At 53.5% G+C, this 6,189-nt stretch overlaps 1 protein-coding gene across 2 annotated transcripts in view; it reads right to left on the bottom strand.

The window, feature by feature from the left end:
• The window catches only part of ctnna1 (catenin (cadherin-associated protein), alpha 1), a 216,551-nt gene that overhangs the window by 13,297 nt on the left and 197,065 nt on the right, over positions 1-6,189 (bottom strand). The window lies entirely within an intron of this gene.

Here is a 6,189-nt window from a genome sequence, read left to right as displayed (position 1 = left end):
AAGCTGGGAACATGAATATGTAAAACAGTGTGCAGTACAATGTCTCCTACAGTGTCTCCTAGCTCTCAATAAAAACAAAAAAAGTGTTATAAAGAACACCCACAGCAATATGTTACCATTTCAGATGCTACGGTAACTCCTAATCCAAGTCCCAAATGCCACCCTGTTCCCCACAGGTGCCGGTCTAAAGTAGTGCACTATATAGGGAATAGGGTGCCATTCTCTGGTCTAAAGTAGTGCACTATATAGAGAAAAGGGTGGCATTTGGGATGCCACATTATTCTCTCAACACGAAATTAGATTTTTATCACAAGAAGCATCCATCTAATACTCTCTACCCACTGCAAATGTCACACCACGCAGCCCAATGTAACCCAAACGTAACGCTCAGAGAACCTAAAACCCCAAAAAACAGAAACCAATATTCTGTCCATCTGTCGTTGTTAACCCTACGTGCCCTGCCTCTATGTTTAGAAACAAGCTGAAGCATCGCAGCGTGAAGAACCAAAGTGGCCCTGGTTCAGAGAAATAAAACCCCACTCCACTACCCACCCTACCATCCATGCATCCTGTACTGAGCTGTTCCATGATCTACCATGCATCCCAAATGGCACCCTATTCCCTAATATTGCGCACTAGTTTTGACCAGGGCCCTGTAGTGCAATATAAAATAAATAGGGTGCCATTTGGGACACGGTGTGGTCTATGCTGATGGAACTACAAGCTAACATCACAGCTAACACTTACACATCACCTTTCACTGCTTTAACTAATTCATGGGCAAAGCTTTTCGCTAGTTCTCTTCCCTTCCTCTTCTCCCCTCCCCCCTCCCTCCCTCCCGCCTCCCCCCTCCCTCTCTCTCGCCTCCCCCCTCCCTCTCTCTCGCCTCCCTCTCTCTCGCCTCCCTCTTCCCTCTCTCTCCTCCCTCCTACTCTCTCCTCCCTCCTACCCTCCCTCCCTCTCTCTCTCTCTCTTCCCCTACATCTCTCCTCCCCTCCCTCTTTCTACTCCCCTCCATCTCTCTACCCCCCTCTCCCCTCCCCTCCCTCCCTCTGGTCTCTCTCCCCTCCCCTCCCTCTCTCTGGTCTCCCTCCCCTCCCTCCCTCTGGTCTCTCTCCCCTCCCCTCCCTCTCTCTGGTCTCCCTCCCCTCCCTCCCTCTGGTCTCTCTCCCCTCCCCTCTCTCTCTCTGGTCTCTCTCCCCTCCCTCTCTCTGGTCTCTCTCCCCTCCCCTCCCTCTCTCTGGTCTCTCTCCCCTCCCCTCCCTCTCTCTGGTCTCTCTCCCCTCCCCCTCTCTGGTCTCTCTCCCCTCCCCTCCCCCTCTCTGGTCTCTCTCCCCTCCCCCTCCCCCTCTCTGGTCTCTCTCCCCTCCCCCTCTCTGGTCTCTCTCCCCTCCCCTCCCTGGTCTCTCTCTCTGGTCTCTCTCCCCTCCCCTCCCTCTCTCTGGTCTCTCTCCCCTCCCCCTCTCTGGTCTCTCTCCCCTCCCCTCCCCCTCTCTGGTCTCTCTCCCCTCCCCCTCTCTGGTCTCTCTCCCCTCCCCTCCCTGGTCTCTCTCTCTGGTCTCTCTCCCCTCCCCTCCCTCTCTCTGGTCTCTCTCCCCTCCCCCTCTCTGGTCTCTCTCCCCTCCCCTCCCCCTCTCTGGTCTCTCTCCCCTCCCCTCCCTCCCTCTGGTCTCTCTCCCCTCCCCTCCCTGGTCTCTCTCCCCTCCCCTCCCTGGTCTCTCTCCCCTCCCCTCCCTCTCTCTGGTCTCTCTCCCCTCCCCTCCCCTCCCTCTCTCTGGTCTCTCTCCCCTCCCCTCCCTCTCTCTGGTCTCTCTCCCCTCCCCTCCCTGGTCTCTCTCTCTGGTCTCTCTCCCCTCCCCTCCCTCTCTCTGGTCTCTCTCCCCTCCCCTCCCTGGTCTCTCTCTCTGGTCTCTCTCCCCTCCCCTCCCTGGTCTCTCTCTCTGGTCTCTCTCTCTGGTCTCTCTCCCCTCCCCTCCCTCTCTCCTCCCCTCCCTACTCCCCTCCCTACTCCCCTCCCTCCCTCCCCCCTCCCTCCTACCCTCCCACCCCCCTCCTACCCTCCCTCTCTCCCCCCTCCCTCCTACCCTCCCCCTCCCCTCCCTCTCTCCCCCTCCCTCCTACCCTCCCCCCTCCCCTCCCTCCCTCCCACCCTCCCTCTCCTAATAATAAAATAATAATAATAATAAGCCATTTAGCAGATGCTTTTATCCAAAGCGACTTACAGTCATGCGTGCATACATTTTTGTGTATGGGTGGTCCCGGGGATCGAACCCACTACCTTGGCGTTACAAGCGCCGTGCTCTACCAGCTGAGCTACAGAGGACCACTACTCCTCCCTCCTACCCTCCCACCCTCCCTCCTACTCTCTCTCGCCTCCCTCCCTCTCTCTACCCTCCCCTCCCTCCCTCTCTCTACCCTCCCCTTCCTCTCTCTCCTCCCCTCCCTCTCTCTACCCCCCTCCATCTCTCTACTCCCCTCCATCTCTCTACTCCCCTCCATCGCTCTCCTCCCCTCCATCGCTCTCCTCCCTCCCCTCCCCTCCCTCTCTCTCCTCCCCTCCATCTCTCTCCTCCCCTCCATCTCCTGCTCTACTCCCCTCCATCTCTCTCTCCCCTCCCTTTCTCTTCTACCCTCCCTCTCCTCTCCTACCCTCCCTCTCCTCCCCTCCATCTCCCGCTCTACTCCCCTCCATCTCCCGCTCTACTCCCCTCCCTTTCTCTTCTACCCTCCCTCTCCTCTCCTCCCCTCCCTCTCCTCCCCTCCCTCTCTCGCTCTATTTCCATCCATCTCTCTCCTCCTCTCCATCCCTCTCTCGCTTTCCTCCCCTCCATTTCTCTCTCGCTATCCTCCCCTCCATCTCTCTCTCGCTATCCTCCCCTCCATCTCTCTCTCGCTCTCCTACCCTCCCTCTCTCTCGCTCTCCTCCCCTACCTCTCTCTCCTCCCCTACCTCTCTCTACTCCCCTTCCTCTCTCTACTCCCCTCCCTCTCCCTCTCCTCCCCTCCCTCTCCTCCCCTCCCTCTCCCTCATCTCCCTCCTCCCCTCCATCTCCCTCCTCCCTCTCCCTCCTCCCCTCCCTCTCCTCCCCTCCCTCTCTCTCCTCCATCTCCATCTCCCTCTCCCTCATCTCCCTCCTCCCCTCAGCAGCAGAAAAAGAGGAGGAATATTGATCAGACCATTTGGCTGCTTAGCCACTGGGGTGCTTGGGCTGTGGCCCAGATGGATGGTTCCCTTTAAAGTTCTGTTCAAAAGTTGTGCACTATATAGGGAATAGGTTTTAGGGTGGCATTTAGGATGCAGACGTGGTCTGATTGACAGTCGATGGAGCCTGGAAGCCCTGGTGAATTAAGTGTTCAAGCCACCATATATCCTGTTCTATTTACCAGACCCCCTCCATAGCCTGTTCTATTTACCAGACCCCCTCCATAGCCTGTTCTATTTACCAGACCCCCTCCATAGCCTGGTTTATTTACCAGACCCCCTCCATAGCCTGTTCTATTTACCAGACCCCCTCCATAGCCTGTTCTATTTACCAGACCCCCTCCATAGCCTGGTTTATTTACCAGACCCCCTCCATAGCCTGGTTTATTTACCAGACCCCCTCCATAGCCTGTTCTATTTACCAGACCCCCTCTATAGCCTGGTCTATTTACCAGACCCCTTCCATAGCCTGGTCTATTTACCAGACCCCCTCTATAGCCTGGTCTATTTACCAGACCCCCTCCATAGCCTGTTCTATTTACCAGACCCCCTCCATAGCCTGTTCTATTTACCAGACCCCCTCCATAGCCTGTTCTATTTACCAGACCCCCTCCAAAGCCTGGTTTATTTACCAGACCCCCTCTATAGCCTGGTTTATTTACCAGACCCCCTCCATAGCCTGGTTTATTTACCAGACCCCCTCCATAGCCTGGTTTATTTACCAGACCCCCTCCATAGCCTGTTCTATTTACCAGACCCCCTCTATAGCCTGGTCTATTTACCAGACCCCTTCCATAGCCTGGTCTATTTACCAGACCCCCTCTATAGCCTGGTCTATTTACCAGACCCCCTCTATAGCCTGGTCTATTTACCAGACCCCCTCCATAGCCTGTTCTATTTACCAGACCCCCTCCATAGCCTGTTCTATTTACCAGACCCCCTCCATAGCCTGGTTTATTTACCAGACCCCCTCCAAAGCCTGGTCTATTTACCAGACCCCCTCTATAGCCTGTTCTATTTACCAGACCCCCTCTATAGCCTGTTCTATTTACCAGACCCCCTCTATAGCCTGTTCTATTTACCAGACCCCCTCTATAGCCTGTTCTATTTACCAGACCCCCTCTATAGCCTGTTCTATTTACCAGACCCCCTCTATAGCCTGGTTTATTTACCAGACCCCCTCTATAGCCTGGTTTATTTACCAGACCCCCTCCATAGCCTGTTCTATTTACCAGACCCCCTCTATAGCCTGGTTTATTTACCAGACCCCCTCTATAGCCTGTTCTATTTACCAGACCCCCTTCCATAGCCTGTTCTATTTACCAGACCCCCTCTATAGCCTGTTCTATTTACCAGACCCCCTCTATAGCCTGTTCTATTTACCAGACCCCCTCTATAGCCTGTTCTATTTACCAGACCCCCTCTATAGCCTGTTCTATTTACCAGACCCCCTCTATAGCCTGGTTTATTTACCAGACCCCCTCTATAGCCTGGTTTATTTACCAGACCCCCTCCATAGCCTGTTCTATTTACCAGACCCTCTATAGCGTGGTTTATTTACCAGACCCCCTCTATAGCCTGTTCTATTTACCAGACCCCCTTCCATAGCCTGTTCTATTTACCAGACCCCCTTCCATAGCCTGTTCTATTTACCAGACCCCCTCTATAGCCTGGTTTATTTACCAGACCCCCTCTATAGCCTGTTCTATTTACCAGACCCCCTTCCATAGCCTGTTCTATTTACCAGACCCCCTCTATAGCCTGGTTTATTTACCAGACCCCCTCCATAGCCTGTTCTATTTACCAGACCCCCTCTATAGCCTGGTCTATTTACCAGACCCCCTCCATAGCCTGGTTTATTTACCAGACCCCCTCTATAGCCTGTTCTATTTACCAGACCCCCTTCCATAGCCTGTTCTATTTACCAGACCCCCTCTATAGCCTGGTTTATTTACCAGACCCCCTCCATAGCCTGTTCTATTTACCAGACCCCCTCTATAGCCTGGTCTATTTACCAGACCCCCTCCATAGCCTGGTTTATTTACCAGACCCCCTCCATAGCCTGTTCTACTTACCAGACCCCCTCCATAGCCTGTTCTATTTACCAGACCCCCTCCATAGCCTGTTCGATTTACCAGACCCCCTCCATAGCCTGTTCTATTTACCAGACCCCCTCCATAGCCTGTTCTATTTACCAGACCCCCTTCCATAGCCTGTTCTATTTACCAGACCCCCTCTATAGCCTGGTTTATTTACCAGACCCCCTCTATAGCCTGTTCTATTTACCAGACCCCCTTCCATAGCCTGTTCTATTTACCAGACCCCCTCTATAGCCTGGTTTATTTACCAGACCCCCTCCATAGCCTGTTCTATTTACCAGACCCCCTCTATAGCCTGGTCTATTTACCAGACCCCCTCCAAAGCCTGGTCTATTTACCAGACCCCCTCTATAGCCTGGTCTATTTACCAGACCCCTTCCATAGCCTCACTGTGACCTATCACACACTCAGAGAGAGAGAGTGTGTGTCAGCTAATTTAATGAGTCTCACGGACTGTGTGTATGTGTGTGTGTGTGTGTGTGTGTGTGTGTGTGTGTGTGTGTGTGTGTGTGTATGTGTATGTGTATGTGTATGTGTATAGTACAACGTGTGTGTGGAGCCCCCCAGGCTAGTGTTATGTATTAAACCAGAAGGTTGGGAGAGAATGCTTCTCCTCTCTCTGTTAGCTATGGCTTGCTGCATCCAGTGGGGCACGCAAGGACTCGTCCAGACTACTCTTTAAAACGTGGGGGGGGGTTAACGACAGGGAAAATAAAACATGTATGACAATTCAGTTTATTACGGGCCCCGTGTAGCTCAGTTGGTAGAGCATGGCGCTTGCAACACCAGTGTTGTGGGTTCGATTCCCACGGAGGGGGGGCCAGTATGAAAAATAAAATAAAATGTATGCACTCACTAACTGTAAGTCGCTCTGGATAAGAGCATCTGC

The sequence above is a fragment of the Coregonus lavaretus genome (assembly GCF_964263955.1).
Source record: "Coregonus lavaretus genome assembly, chromosome: 29".
Classification (NCBI taxonomy): Eukaryota; Metazoa; Chordata; class Actinopteri; order Salmoniformes; family Salmonidae; genus Coregonus; species Coregonus lavaretus.
Note: the sequence above shows the minus strand (reverse complement) of the source record. Positions and strands in the feature narration are given on the sequence as shown.